At 45.5% G+C, this 16394-nt stretch overlaps 1 pseudogene; it reads right to left on the bottom strand.

Moving 5' to 3' along the window:
• Nucleotides 1–2581: 2581 nt before the first annotated feature.
• On the bottom strand, nt 2582–7058 carry LOC139541305 (magnesium-dependent phosphatase 1-like; annotated as a pseudogene).
• Nucleotides 7059–16394: the final 9336 nt, after the last annotated feature.

Below are 16394 nucleotides of genomic sequence, written 5' to 3'. Positions count from 1 at the left end.
AAATATTGAGTGGAATACAGCACAGAATAGCAGCAGATCGTCAGCCCAGTTATGAAGCGGGACTAGACCATTTATCCAGTATCGGCTGCCATATATTGGACTTCTATTGGAGGTGTTGTATCGAATCTTTTCCATATGTATTACATTCCCTAAATCACGTAACCACATTTCAAAGGTAGGTACAGTCTCCAATTTCCAAAATTGCAATATGAGCCTTTTGGCTAATAGAGTACAAACTGAGACAGCTTTCCCTTCCTGGTTATTCCCATCAACTGTACCAAACAGAGCGATCAATGTGTCTGGGGCTAGAACTCTATCGAAGGCATTAGATAAGTAATCAAAAATGAGAGCCCAGTAAGCATGTAACATAGGGCATGTCCAGAATAAGTGGGTCAACGTCCCCTCATCCTGCTTGCACCTCTCATACAGTGGTGAGGTGTCCGGGAATATTTTATGCAGTTTTACTTTTGAGTAATGTAACCTGTGTATCACCTTAAACTGTACAAGGTTGTGTCTGGCATTCACTGAACTGTGGTTTATATTCCTGAGAGATTCTACCCAGTCATCATCTGAGATTTCTGAACCAAGTTCTTGTTCCCAAGCTCTTTTAATGGTGTCTGTGGATACCTCTATGTGGGCCTGTAGCACATCATACAGTCTAGAGACCGACCCTTTTGAATGGGGTTTGACAAGGATCAAGCTATCTAATGTAGGACTATTTGGCTTCATGCCATACTGTGGGATATGTGTCCTTAAGAAATTCCTGATTTGGAGGTATCTGAAAAAAATGTGTTGTTGGCATGTTGAACTTTCCCTGTAATTGTTGAAATGAAGCTAACTGACCATCTATGTATGTATAGATTACCAATTGTTGTGAGCCCCTTCTCCCTCCACTGTGAAAACACCACATCATCCAATGCAGGGTGGAAAGCATGATTCAGGCAAATTGGGCTGTCTATGTAAACAGTGGGTATGTTAAGAAAATACCTAATCTGTTTCCAGATCCTAAGCGTATGACAAATGACTGGATTAGAGTCATAAGTGACTTTTTTCACATATGATGGGCTATTAACAAGTGCAGGGAGTGAGGAACATTGACAGGAGGCCTGCTCAATCAAAAGCCATGAAGGCATATCCTTCTGTCTTATCGCAGGTAAACTTTCCCTCCAGAAAGACACAATGTTCAGATTAGCAGCCCAATAATACAGTTTGAAGTGAGGAAGGCCAAAGCCCCCCTCTATCTTGTACTTGCATAAATGCTTCTTTGAAATTCTGGCTGCCTTGTTATCCCATAAAAATGGAGTTACTATTGAATCCAGTTTCTTAAAATAGCTTTGTGGTATGAAATTGGGTAGACATTGGAAGAGGTAAAGAAACCTGGGTAGGACAACCATTTTAATAGCGTTTATACGACCAACCAAGGAAATAGGCAGAGTTTTCCAAAAATCTATATTTTGTTTAAGCTGATATATTTTCATGTCCCAATTCGCTTTCAATAGCTGATCAAGGTCTCTTGTCACTACAATGCCAAGGCTTGTGAACTTGTCCCTCACTGTTCTAAACGGGGTAGATTGCACAAATTGCATATCCACAGGCCGTGATATTGGCATCAACTCACTTTTTGCCAGTTTATCTTGTACCCAGAGAAGGAGCCGAATGTGTTTATCAAGTTAAGTAAGGGTGGAATAGAAGTTTTAGGCTTGGACAAAAACAAAAGAACATCGTCTGCATATAGGGAAATTTTGTGCTGTGTCTTTTATTTTAACAGAAGCTATATCGGCACATGATTTTGGGCAATATAAACCTGTTCATTGATTTTAGGGCTGTAGTGATATTCTGGTCTGCTTTCATCTTTGCAAACCTTCCTACTGCACAAGCTTGCTCTTTCTTTAAATCCTGAGATGGAACTGGGAAAACATACACACGCAATCTTACTGCTGACTATACTATGAATCATTTAACTGAAGAATGATTCATATGACCACCAATCAATATTTCCCACCAAAAGATCAAGATGATCTGATTTGCAAACAATATGGCTAATTTCTACTACTACTGCAAAAAACTCATCGCTTTTAGAATGAGCTATTAGAATGATAACAATGTTACTTTCGATTACTATGTGACAACTACATTTAGCATAGACCAGGAGCCTTGGTCAAACTGACATTTGTTTGTTCCACCAGGCCTCTATGTGATCACCAAGAGGAATTAAATCTCAATCAACCAACCATCTTAATGAGAATTAGATTTGTACTTGATACATTTGACAAAAAAATCCTTATCTCTTTGGGTAGAAAAATTAGGTGTGGAGATTGACCTGGGGCTTCTAGGAAGAATAGGCAATGAGAAAGAGGAGTAAATTAAAACTATGAATGAATAGTTTAAGGCTAAATTAGAGGAAATAACAGTGCATAAATTATAGAACATTCGAGTTGAGTATTGAACATTGATATCAAAACTAATGACAAATAGAATACATAATGATGAAAATTATTACCACGACTATGTACAGTTGATATGGAATACCTAAAGGAATAGAAAATAAATTCATATGGAAATAAGACAAAATGAAGCCGGCTATATTCATAAAAAATACTTTTATATATTTTCTCTGCAACAGTAATAATAAGTGTAATAGAATTGGTCAAATTCAAGAACAAGACAGAGAACGTTATTTCATGTACCTTGAATTCCAATTCAATAAATTTATAACATATTGATTGCATGGCTCTGGCCACCCTTGAAGTATCGTTGATTATACACATAAAAAGCCATGAAGAAAAACATTCGTCCATCTTCTCAAACATTGCTCTCATCTTGCAGTAACACTGAATGAAGTGGAAAAATTATGTATGAATCAGGTTTGTGGCAGTACAACAATGTCCCAAGAGGTAAAGTATACAGTGGCTTGCAAAAGTATTCACACCCCTTAGCATTTTTTCCTATTTTGTTGCCTTACAATCTGGAATTAAAATAGATTTTTGGGGGTTTCAATCATTTGATTTACACAACATGCCTACCACTTTGAAGATGCAAAATATTTTTTCTTGTGAAACAAACAAGACAAAACATTTTTTGCCTTGAGCGTGCAGAACTATTCACCCCCGCAAACTCAATACTTTGTAGAGCCACCTTTCGCAGCAATCATAGCTCTAAGTCTCTTGGGGTATGTCTCTATAAGCTTGGCACATCTAGCCACTGGGATTTTGTCCATTCTTCAAGGCAAAACTGCTCCAGCTCCTTCAAGTTGTATGGGTTCCGCTGGTGTAGAACAATCTTTAAGTCATACCACAGATTCTCAATTGGATTGAGGTCTGGGCTTTTACTAGTCCATTCCAAGACATTTAAATGTTTCCCCTTAAACCACTTGAGTGTTGCTTTAGCAGTATGCTTAGGGTTATTGCCCTGCTGAAAGGTGAACCTCCGTCCCAGTCACAAATCTTTGTAAGACTGAAACAGGTTTCCCTCAAGAATTTCCCTGTATTTAGCGCCATCCATCATTCCTTCAATTCTGACCAGTTTCCCAGTCCCTGCCGATGAAAAACATCCCCACAGCCTAATGCTGCCACCACACTTCACTGTGGGGATGCTGTGCTCGGGGTGATGAGAGGTGTTGGGTTTGCGCCAGACATAGCGTTTTTCTTGATGGCCAAAAAGCTCAATTTTAACCTCATCTGACCAGAGAACCTTCTTCCATATGTTTGGGGAGTCTCCCACATGCCTTTTTGGTGAACACCAAACATGTTTGCTTATTTTTTTCTTTAAGCAATGGCTTTTTTTCTGGTCACACTTCTGTAAAGCCCAGCACTATGGAATGTACGGCTTAAAGTGGTCCTATAGACAGATATTCCAATCTCAGCTGTGGAGCTTTGCAGCTCCTTCAGGGTTATCTATGGTCTCTTTGTTGCCTCTCTGATTGGTCCGTTTTGGTGGATAGCACTCTCTTGGCAGGTTTGTTGTGGTGCCATATTCTTTCCATTTTTTAATAATGGATTTAATGTTGCTCCATGGGATGTTCAAAGTTTCAGATATTTTTTTATAACCCAACCCTGATCTGCACTTCTCCACAACTTTGTCCCTGACCTGTTTGGAGAGCTCCTTGGTCTTCATGGTGCCGCTTGCTTGGTGGTGTCCCTTGCTTAGTGGTGTTGCAGACTCTGGGGCCTTTCAGAACAGGTGTATATATATACTGAGATCATTTGACAGATCATGTGACACTTAGCTTGCACACAGGTGGACTTTATTTAAGTAATTATGTGAATTCTGAAGGTAATTGGTTGAACCAGATCTTATTTAGGGGCTTCATAGCAAAGGGGGTGAATACATATGCACGCACCACTTTTCTATTTTTAGATTAAAAAAAATAAAAAAAGTTATTTTTTAAATTTCACTCTACCAATTTGGACTATTTTGTGTATGTCCATTACATGAAATCCAAATAAAAATCAATTTAAATTACAGGTTGTAATGCAACAAAATAGGAAAAACGCCAAGGGGGATGAATACCTTTGCAAGGCACTCTATATGTATTGCATCAACTCTGTCCTCAAGTCCTCATTTTGCACCCTGGGAGAACTGCAGAAGCGCTTCATTGACTAATTTCATAGTCACTCCTTCAGGGACCAGAACACAGTGCACACCTGAGAGTTCAGGGTAAGTTAAAGTAAAGTTACTTGTGGTGTTATCTCCTTTGGGTGTGAATGGTTTATGCAACATACAGTACTTGCTAAGTTGTTATACTTCAAAACAGATGTCATGTCATAATATCCGTGGTCAACTCATGATATGGAATCATTTTAAAATCATCTATATTTTTACCTACCCTGTTGTGCATGCATTTGAATGACTTTACGAAGATAAAGTGGACTTAATGAAATTATAAATTGGCTTGAGTTGAGGTGGAAAGTTATGAAAGTAGTACCTAGTCGACTGACTGCTGTGATGTTGGTCCCGTGTGGCTCAGTTGGTAGAGCATGGCGCTTGCAACGCCAGGGTTGTGGGTTCATTCCCCACGGGGGGACCAGGATGAATATGTATGAACTTTCCAATTTGTAAGTCGCTCTGGATAAGAGCGTCAGCTAAATGACTTAAATGTAAAATGTAAAAATGTTCCTGTGTTCGTCATCAAAGAACATCATCTCACTGAATTTGAATCCACTGTCTGCCTGGAGCCTGAACAAAGAAACAATGAGAGTGAGTTCCACTATAAACACTCTTTCACGGCCAGACATGAACACAAACACACACTTCCATCCTCACAGAAGAATCGTCCAGTGGCAGTCGTCGTTAATGCTGCATTCACATGCTAGAAATGTCAGATTTGCTAATTCGTTTAACATGGCACGTGATTAACTACAACCAGTTAGCAAGTCAGAAATTTCAGAGTTTCCTAGTTCCAACTACCACGTGAACACGGCAATCTCAAATTCAGACACTTACTTTTTGAAGTGAGGGACCTTTGACCCCGGGTATATTTCCTTGAAGGATATGTATTGGTTGAGATTGAAGAGGGACAACAGCTGATTGGCTCCATCCACCTCCTCTGTGCTGAGAAATATAAATAAAATGTTGATTATTTACAATGGCATGTTATTTCAAACAATCATCTAGAGGCTAAAAACAGAAATGCCCGTTGTCTAAACACATTTTACATAGATGTTAAAACATATGTTTAATCAGATTATAAAATAGCACGTTTTTTTTTACAATTTGTTGATCAATGAATGAACTGACCGTGATGCCACTCCAATCTGGATCCCTTGGCCATGTAGAGAAGTCAATATGTCCACCGTTTCCGGGTACAGTTGGATTTTCTCCCTCCTTGCATTCAACACCACTCCCCTGTCAGGAAAGGCAGATGAGATATTATTAGAAATCTGAAAAGACATGGCTGATGTGTGTAAGAGTTGGAAGGGAGAGGATTTAGAGAAAGATATAGCCTAAAGCCATCATTAGCTTGATACTCATCAAGATTTTAACCAATAAACTCACTCTTTGTCTTTGTGAAATTGTGGGTCCACATAGCTACTCACCCAGAGGGGCCAAAGAGTATAATCTGAGATAAGGAAAAAACAAAACAGAGATGATGGAGGATGACAGAAACACATGACAGATAGCTAGACAAGCTACTTTAGCTGTGACAATCTTCTTGTTCTGCTTTGGTATTAACAAGGTATGCAAGGTTTGTTGAGTCTTCATTCTCATACCATTGCTAGCTGGCTACATAGTTAGATAAAATTAGCTAGCTAACGTTACAGTAGTTATATTTTCAATTTACCCAGGTCAAACACAACAAACTTTGGTTTGGACATAGCTAGCTATTTCTTGAGTTAAGCAGTAACTGTTTCAATTATCTAGTAGCTAACTCACACTAATAATCGTCAAATCTACGACTAGCTAGCTACATCCAGTGTGGTAGTTGGGGTTATGTGCTCAAAAGATCTAAATGCGGAAGTAAAAGTACAACTAGATCACACAAATCATTGGTAGCTATACCAGTGATACTCGTATGTGCCAGAGCACAGATTAACTGATGAATTTACGAACGCAAAACACCCTTTGACATGTGTCAGTAAAGGATGACAAAAAACGGAATTAAATTGTTGCTAGCAACACAGTTACAGTCACTAACGCTCTAGAAAACAGCCTAACTAGCTCTGCTATGGCGAGCAAAATTGTCAGAGTGAAGTGTTCTCAATGTCTGGAAGTAATTTACGTTCGCAAGCTATCAACCCAAAAAAACTAGCAGGCTAGCCAACTTTAGCCAGTTACCTTGGGCGCTTGACTGCCTTTTGGTATGTTCGTAAATTCATAAATTATTCTGGGCTCATGCATACTCAGGCGAGAGTGCTCTGAAATCGGAGTAGATAGTTAGAGCGAATTTACGAACGCACCCTTTGTGCGGTCAGAACGCTCGGATCAACAATGAGCGCTAGCTCAAAAACCCAACATTAGCATGAATTTCGTGAACAACAAGTACAACATTACAAATATTTTCCGATATGTAAGATATTTAACTTATCTGTAATATTGTATCGTTTTTGAATAGTGACATTGCGTACTTTCGATGAAAATAGTCAGGTTTATCGACTCATACCCTGACTTTGAGAAGGACTTGCGGGACGATTTGCTTAGCAACCGCGTGATGCAGAATGACAACGTGAACGCGATTGGACGACAGCCAGTTTGGGCCCCCCCCAAACTGGCTGTCGTCCAATCGTGACACGCTCGCCAGTTTGTAGTCCTAAAACCCGGAAATTAGTTCCCTCTGGTTCGTTCCGCCATCCCTAAGGGGAAAAATTTATGGGGGAAGAATAGGAATTTGGAATAAACTTAGAGGTACGAGGTTAACACATGCTTAGGAGATCTTATACGTTTTATATTAGATAATAGCAGTCAGTTTACATGACCTTTATTAATTATGAAGCCTTAATTCACAAAAGTGACGTTAACTGATGAAGATGATCTCATAGAGCAAAACGTATAAAATGTCCCATGCCTGTGTTTACCACATACCTTCTTTTCAGCGTTTATCCAAAAACCCTATAAAACGCCATTAATTTTCATCATAGGCTTTGTCCAATGAACCATGGTAGAGTTAGTGCCTACAAAAATAGGCAATTACTATTTCTCTGTCTATACGGTCCTCCATTCAAAGTCCAACGGGATGTCCTTTTTGACATTTTTTATTTATTTCACCAGGTAGGCTAGTTGAAAACAAGTTCTCATTTACAACTGCGACCTGGCTAAAAGATAAAGCAAAGCAGTTCGACACATACAACACAGAGTTACACATGAAATAAACAAACATACAGCCAATAAATACAATAGAGAAAGTCTATCTATATACAGGGTGTGCAAATGAGGTAGGATAAGGGGGGTGAGGCAATACATAGGCCATAGTGGCGAAATTATTACAGTATGGCAAATTAAACACTGGGATGATAGATGTGCAGAAGATGAGTATGCAAGTAGCGGTACTGGGGTGCAAAGGAGCTAAATAAATACAATAAATAACAATATGGTGATGAGGTAGTTGGATGGGCTATTTACAGAATGGTTTGTACAGGTGCAGTGATCTGTGAGCTGCTCTGACAGCTGGTGCTTAAAGCTAGTGAGGGAGATATGAGTCTCCAGCTTCAGTGATTTTTGCAGTTCGTTCCAGTCATTGGCAGCAGAGAACTGGAAGGAAAGGCAGCCGAAGGAGGAATTGGCTTTGGGGGTGACCAGTGAAATATACCTGCTGGAGCGCATGCTGTGGGTGGGTGCTGCTATGGTGACCAGTGAGCTAAGATAAGGTGGGGCTTTACCTAGCAACGACTTTTATAGATGACCTGGAGCCAGTGGGTTTGGCAACGGATATGAAGCTTCCTCTCTTCTTTTCAGAACCCATTGGAGGAGAAGGTCAGAGGGAAGGGACCTCTGTCTTTCAATTAAATTCAAATGGTTTTATTGGCATGGGAAAAATGTTTACATTGCCAAAGCAAGTGAAATAGAAAATAAACAAAAGGGAAATTAACAAGGGAAATAAACTATCAGAAATTAACAGTAAACAATACACTCACAACATTTTTAAAAGAATAGACATGTCAAATGTTATATTATTGGTTTTAACAATGAGCAAATAATTGAAGTACAAAAGGGGAAAATATATAAACAGATAAATACAGGTTGTATTTACATTGGTGTTTGTGCTCCACTGGTTGCCCTTTTTTGTGATGGCACACTGTGGTATTTCACGTAATAGATGTGGGAGTTTATATGGAAGTTTATCAAGATTGTATTTGTTGTCAAATTATTTTGGGGTCTGTGTAATCTAAGGGAATCTAATGGGTTTTGAGGAGACAAGGAGAGAGGAGTATTCAATTGAGATCTTCCCACACTTTAGCTAAACCATCTTCGGTATACACTTATCAACCAGCAGAGGTCATACTTCAGTCTGTCAATGGTCTCCGTGGGCCTACAATACATGCTTTGGAAGTTATCCCCTTCTCGATCAAATAAATAGCCACAATAAGACTGCAAACCCACATGATTATATAAGCACTATACACACACATACACATTGATTTTTTGTTGTAGAGTAGTGGCACACACTTAATGTGTTGTGAAATGTATTGTTTAAAAAAAAGAAAGTATAATTTTTTATTTATCTGTTATTTTACCAGGTAAGTTGACTGAGAACACGTTCTAATTTACAGCAACGACCTGGGGAATAGTTACAGGGGAAAGGAGGGGGATGAATGAGCCAATTGTAAATTGTAATGTTTTTACAATTGTATAACTGCCTTAATTTGGCTGGACCCAAGGAAGAGTAGCTACTAATACAAAGGACAATCTAATCGACCTTGGCTCATATTACACGTAGCTAAAACAACTGTATGTCCTAAAGTTCAATAGCCATTCAACCATGTTCTGACCACATGGCTAAAACCTCCCTCCCCCAAGAAATGGCTATGATGTGGGTAGAAAAGAATTCAGCCAGTGAACAGAATGTTCTCAAACAAATGACTCACAGAAGCTTTCCCTTTGTAACATGTCCTTTCTGGAGAAGGATCAAAAGCACTTGAGTGCCACAATTTAGTTTGTTGCCAGCTGCTTTAGTTGCTGATGCTACATTTGATTTTTAAAAATCTAGCATTTGGGTCTTACCGTCATACCTGATTTAAAATATATATATATATATATATATATATATATATATTTTAACCAGGTAGGCCAGTTGAGAACAAGTTCTCATTTACAGCTGCGACCTGGCCAAGATAAAGCAAAGCAGTGCGACAAAAACAACAACAGAGTTACACATGGGATAAACAAACATGCAGTTAAAAACACAATAGAAAAATCTATGTACAGTGTGTGCAAATGTAGTAAGGTTAGAGAGGTAAGGCAAAAAATAGGTGATGGATGGAGAGCCAATCACCTGTCGGGTGTTTTTAGCTAAGTGCCCCCATTTTCGAGCTTCAGCCCTCCTCCTTCCTCTCGGATCCGCTCCAAAATAGCCTACCTCATCACGCTGATGTTTGGGAGGGCTCTCACCTGGGCTACTACCTTATTGGAACAGCAGCCGGCCGTATGCACGAGCCTGGAGGGGTTCGTGGGAGAGGTGAGGAAGGTCTTTGATGCCCCGTTCTCCGGGAGAGAAGCTGCCTGGAAGCTAATCCAGCTTCGGCAGTACGCCCACACTGTGGCCAACTATGCGGTGGATTTCCGTACGTTGGCAGCGGAGAGTGCGTGGAACCCGGAAGCTCTGTTCGACATGTTCCTGCACTGCGTCTCGGAGGAGGTTAAGGACGAGCTTGCGGCTCGGGAGTTACCCACAGATTTTGACTCCCTCATTGCTTTGACCATCCTCATCGATGGGCGATTGCGGGAATGACAGATGGAGAGGAAATTCGATTTCACTCCCACGTCCAGGGGTTCCACCTCGCCTCAGTCATCCCGGAAATCCCCGCCGGTCCCGTGGCCGAGATATCCTGACCTTCCTCGAGAATTACAGCGGAGGGCCGAGGCACTGTTTCCCGAGCCCATGCAACTAGGCAGGGCTGGGCTGTCGCCAGCGGAATGGCAACACCGGATCAGCACAAGGAACTGTCTGTATTGCGGGACTTCTGGTCATTTTGTGTCCTCATGCCTAGTAAAAGACAAGGCTCACTTGTAGGAGCGAGTACTCTTGTGGGCCATATGAGGAAATTTTCTGCTTCCCTTACTCGCACCCCTTTTCATGTCATTCTGCTGTGGGGAAACCAGTCCAAATCTCTTCGGGTCTTCATTGACTCTGGGGCCGATGAGAGCTTTTTGGACGCGACACTTGCTTCCGAGCTGAACAGCGCCTCTCCATTCCCGTGGATGTTAGAGCGTTGGATGGGTACTCTATAGGTCGGGTCACCCATAACACCACACCCATCAACCTACGGGTGTCAGGGAATCACAGCAAGATCATTCAGTTCCTGCTCAACAAGTCCCCCCAGATCCCCGTGGTTTTGGGATTCTCCTGGCTCCAGTGACACAGCTCACTCATCAACTGGTCTACGGGTGTTATCATGGGCTGGAGTCCGTTCTGCCACGCCCATTGTCTGAAGTCGGTGCAACCTTCCCCAGGACATTTTCCTGGGTCCTCGGAGGTGGTTCCGGATCTCTCCGCCATTCCCGCGGAGTACCAGGATCTCCGGGAGGTGTTCAGCAAGTCCCGGGCCACTTCCCTTCCGCCGCACCGCCTCTGTGACTGCGGGATTGACCTTCCCCTTAGCACCACGCCACCCCGGGGGCGTCTGTAATTGCTGTCGGGACCTGACAACTCCGAAGGGGCCACTGTGTTCTCCAAGCTGGATCTACATAATGCCTACCACCTGGTGCGGATACGAGAGGGGAAGACCGCCTTCAACACGGCCAGCGGCCACTACGAATATCTGGTCATGCCCTTTGGTCTCACCAACGCCCCTGCTGTGTTTCAGGGTCTGGTGAATGACGTTCTCCGCAACGGAAAACTTTTCTACCTTTTAGATTTTGTGGCATAGATAAAGTTAAGATATCAGACAGGGGAGATGATATTAATAATACTCTGAGTAAAAGAGAATGTTTTTGGATTTTCACCCTCCAGACATTATTTGCTAAAGGACTTAATGATGAAATGCCTATGTATGTGTAACGGTCCTGACCTGTTTTATGTTGTTTTTGTATGTGTTTATGGTCAGGGCGTGTGTTTTGGGTGGGCAGTCTATGTTATCTGTTTCTATGTTGGTTTTGGTTGCCTGGTATGGCTCTTAATTAGAGGCAGGTGTTTTGCGTTCTCCTCTAATTAAGAGTCATATTTAGGTAGGGTGTTCTCACTGTTTGTTTGTGGGTGATTGTCTTCCGTATCTGTGTTATGTCTTGCACCATACGGGACTGTTCGGTTGTTCGTTTCGATGTAGTCTGTTTCCTGTCCGTAAGTGTTACGTTTAGTTATGTAAGTTTATGTTCAGGTTTCGTCTACGTCGTTTTCTTGTTTTGTATTTTTGAAAGTGTTTGGTTTTTTCGTGTTGCCATCGTCGTGTTAAATAAAAGATGGCTTATTTCCCTAATGCTGCATTTTGGTCTGATGATCCTTCTCTCCTCGTCCGAGGATGAGGAGAGCGACAGCCCTTACAGAATCACCCACCAACCTAGGACCAAGCGGCAAGGGAATGCTCAACAGAGCAACCAGGACTTCTGGACTTGGGAGGAGATCCTGGACGGTAGAGGACCCTGGGCTCAGCCAGGGGAATATCGCCGTCCCAAGGCGGAGTTGGAAGCAGCGAAGGCTGAGAGGCGCTGGTATGAGGAGGCAGCGCGGCGACGCGGTTGGGAGCCCGTGAGTCAGACCCAAAAATTTCTTGGGGGGGGGGGCACACGAGGAGTGTGGCAAAGCCGGGTAGGATACCTGAGCCAACTCCCCGTGCTTACCGTGGAGGTAGAAGGCGTCGTACTGGTAAGACACCGTGTTATGCGGTAAAGCGCACGGTGTCCCCAGTACGCGTGCTTAGCCCAGTGCGGGCTATTCCACCTTGCCGCACTGGGAGGGCTAAGTTGGGCATCGAGCTGGATGTCATGAAGCCGGCCCAACGCATCTGGCCACCAGTGCGTCTCCTCGGGCCGGCATACATGGCACCAGCCTTACGAATGGTGTCCCCGGTTCGCCAGCATAGGCCAGTGCGGGCTATTCCACCTTGCCGCACTGGCAGGGCTACGGGCACCATTCAACCTGGTAAGGTTGGGCAGGCTCGGTGCTCAAGAGCACGTGTCCTCCTTCACGGTCCGGTATACCCGGTGCCACCTCCATGTACCAGTCCTCCGGTGGCAGCCCCCCGTACCAGGCTGTCTCTCCGGGTTCTCTCTCCAGCTGTTTCCTCCTCTCCAGCGCAGCCAGTGCCTATACCACGCACCAGGCCTACTGTGCGCCTCAGCAGGGCAGAGTCGGCCGTCTGCCCAACGCCTGCTGCACTGCCTGTCTGCCCAGCGGCACCTGAACTGCCCGTCTGCCCAGCGGCGCCTGAACTGCCCGTCTGCCCAGCGGCGCCTGAACTGCCCGTCTGCCCAGCGGCGCCTGAACTGCCCGTCTGCCCAGCGGCGCCTGAACTGCCCGTCTGCCCAGCGGCGCCTGAACTGCCCGTCTGCCCAACGGCGCCTGAACTGCCCGTCTGCCATGAGCCTGCAAAGCTGCCCGTCTGCCATGAGCCTGCAAAGCCGCCCGTCTGCCAAGAGCCTACAGAGCCTTCCGCCAGACCGGATCAGCCAGAGCCTTCCGCCAGACCGGATCAGCCAGAGCCTTCCGCCAGACCGGATCAGCCAGAGCCTTCCGCCAGACCGGATCAGCCAGAGCCTTCCGCCAGACCGGATCAGCCAGAGCCTTCCGCCAGACCGGATCAGCCAGAGCCTTCCGCCAGACCGGATCAGCCAGAGCCTTCCGCCAGACCGGATCAGCCAGAGCCTTCCGCCAGACCGGATCAGCCAGAGCCGTCCAGCCAGGACCTGCCAGAGCCGTCCAGCCAGGACCTGCCAGAGCCGTCCAGCCAGGACCTGCCAGAGCCGTCCAGCCAGGACCTGCCAGAGCCGTCCAGCCAGAACCTGCCAGAGCCGTCCAGCCAGAACCTGCCAGAGTCCCTCAGCCGGGACCTGCCAGAGTCCCTCAGCCGGGACCTGCCAGAGTCCCTCAGCCGGGACCTGCCAGAGTCCCTCAGCCGGGACCTGCCAGAGTCCCTCAGCCGGGACCTGCCAGAGTCCCTCAGCCGGGACCTGCCAGAGTCCCTCAGCCGGGACCTGCCAGAGTCCCTCAGCCGGGACCTGCCAGAGTCCCTCAGCCGGGATCTGCCAGAGTATCTCAGCCGGGACCTGCCCCTTGTCCCGGTGCTACCCCTTGTCCCGGTGCTGCCCCTTGTCCCGGTGCTGCCCCTTGTCCCGGTGCTGCCCCTTATCCCGGTGCTGCCCCTTATCCCGGTGCTGTCCCTTGTCCCGGTGCTGCCCCTTGTCCCGGTGCTGCCCCTTCTCCCGGTGCTGCCCTTTATCCCGGTGTTGGCTGTTCATTTAGGGGATGTTAGTTTGAGGGTGGTCATTGGGAGGGGAAGACAGAAGCGGGGAGTGACTATGGTGTTGTGGGGACAGCGTCCAGAGCCTGAGCCACCACCGTGGTCAACTGCCCACCCAGACCCTCCCCTGGACTTTGTGCTGGTGCGCCCGGCGTTCGCACCTTGAGGGGGGGGTTCTGTAACGGTCCTGACCTGTTTTATGTTGTTTTTGTATGTGTTTATGGTCAGGGCGTGTGTTTTGGGTGGGCAGTCTATGTTATCTGTTTCTATGTTGGTTTTGGTTGCCTGGTATGGCTCTTAATTAGAGGCAGGTGTTTTGCGTTCTCCTCTAATTAAGAGTCATATTTAGGTAGGGTGTTCTCACTGTTTGTTTGTGGGTGATTGTCTTCCGTATCTGTGTTATGTCTTGCACCATACGGGACTGTTCGGTTGTTCGTTTCGATGTAGTCTGTTTCCTGTCCGTAAGTGTTACGTTTAGTTATGTAAGTTTATGTTCAGGTTTCGTCTACGTCGTTTTCTTGTTTTGTATTTTTGAAAGTGTTTGGTTTTTTCGTGTTGCCATCGTCGTGTTAAATAAAAGATGGCTTATTTCCCTAATGCTGCATTTTGGTCTGATGATCCTTCTCTCCTCTCCTCGTCCGAGGATGAGGAGAGCGACAGCCCTTACAGTATGTTATGTTGTGAATTATGTGCCTATTTAAGATTACTCTGTTTTTCGTACGATGTACCCAATGACTAATGAAAACTTGCTATGTCCTCATTGTGGTTTTACAGACGTGTTTCATACATCTTATTTATACACTTTTGTAATATTTATGAAATGCATATTGTTATATTTGGTAGCACTTATTTGTTTTTCCTTTGCCTCCAACCCCCTTCGATGTGTGGAACGGATGTGGGTGGGGCTAGGTCTACATAAGGGTGCACATTTTTTTTAAATCACAAAAGCTCTGACGAAGGCCGTGAGGCCGATACGTAAGCTTATTAAAGATCAGTGATACTATCAAGAGCAGTGTGCAGTTTCCTCTTTCCTTCATCTTGTTCAATTGTTGCCATGCACCTGCAAATAAGATTGCTCAGATGTGCGAGTGCCTTTTGAATTTTGTAACACCATTCCCTGCTCTGCCACGGGCCTATTGCCCTTTGAATGTTCCCTGGGGTATCAGCCCCGCTGCTGTCGTCGTACCTGGAGGAGAACCCGGTCGGCCCTCAAGACCACTGCCAGGTATCGACGACAAGCGGATCGCCATCGGATTGCCCGGCTCTCCGGTATCGTCTCGGTGTCACGTTCTGACCCTAGTTCTTTTGTTATTTCTTTGTTTTAGTGTGGTCAGGGCGTGAGTTGGGTGGGTTATCTATGTTCGTTTTTCTATGTTGGTTTTTTCGCTTGCCCAGGTATGATTCTCAATCAGAGGCAGGTGTCGTTAGTTGTCTCTGATTGAGAATCATACTTAGGTAGCCTTTTTCCACCTGGGTTTCGTGGGTGGTTATTTTCCGTTTCAGTGTTTTCACCATTCGGGACTGTTTCGGTTTTCATTTTGTTTCACTTTGTTAGTTTTGTATTTTGTCGTATTCATTCTCATTAAAAGACATTATGGATACATACCACGCTGCATTTTGGTCCTCCGATCCTTCCTACTACTCCTCATCAGAGGAGGAAGAAGAAAGCCGTTACAGAACCACCCACCACAACCGGACCAAGCAGCGTGGTAACGAGCAGCAGCAGCGGCAGCAGCGATCGCAGGACTCCTGGACCTGGGAGGAGATTCTGGACGGAAAGGGACCCTGGGCACAGGCTGGGGAATATCGCCACCCCAAGGCAGAGCTGGAGGCAGCGAAAGCCGAGAGGCGGCGAAATGAGGAGGCTGCACGTAAGCGCGGCTGGAAGCCAGAGAGGAAGCTCCAAAAATGTCTTGGGGGGGGGGGGGGGCACACGTGGAGTGTGGCTAAGCCAGGTAGGAGACCTGAGCCAACTCCCCGTGCTTACCGTGGAGAGAGAGGGACCGGGCAGGCACCGTGTTATGCTGTGAGGCGCACGGTGTCCCCGGTGAGCAGGCATAGCCCGGTGCGGTACATAGCAACTCCTCGTATCGGCCGGGCTAGAGTGGGCATCGAGCCAGGTGCCATGAAGCCGGCTCAGCACATCTGGTCTCCAGTGCGTCTCCTCGGGCCGGGGTACATGGCACCAGCCCTACGCATGGTGTCCCCGGTTCGCCAGCACAGCCCAGTGCGGGCTATTCCAACTCGCCGCACTGGCCTGGCTACGGGGAGCATTCAGCCAGGTAGGGTTGGGCAGGTTCGGTGCTCAAGACCTGCAGTGCGCCTCCATGGTCCGGTCTATCCGGTGCC

This window comes from Salvelinus alpinus, chromosome 16 (genome assembly GCF_045679555.1).
Source record: "Salvelinus alpinus chromosome 16, SLU_Salpinus.1, whole genome shotgun sequence".
Lineage (NCBI taxonomy): Eukaryota > Metazoa > Chordata > Actinopteri > Salmoniformes > Salmonidae > Salvelinus > Salvelinus alpinus.
Note: the sequence above shows the minus strand (reverse complement) of the source record. Positions and strands in the feature narration are given on the sequence as shown.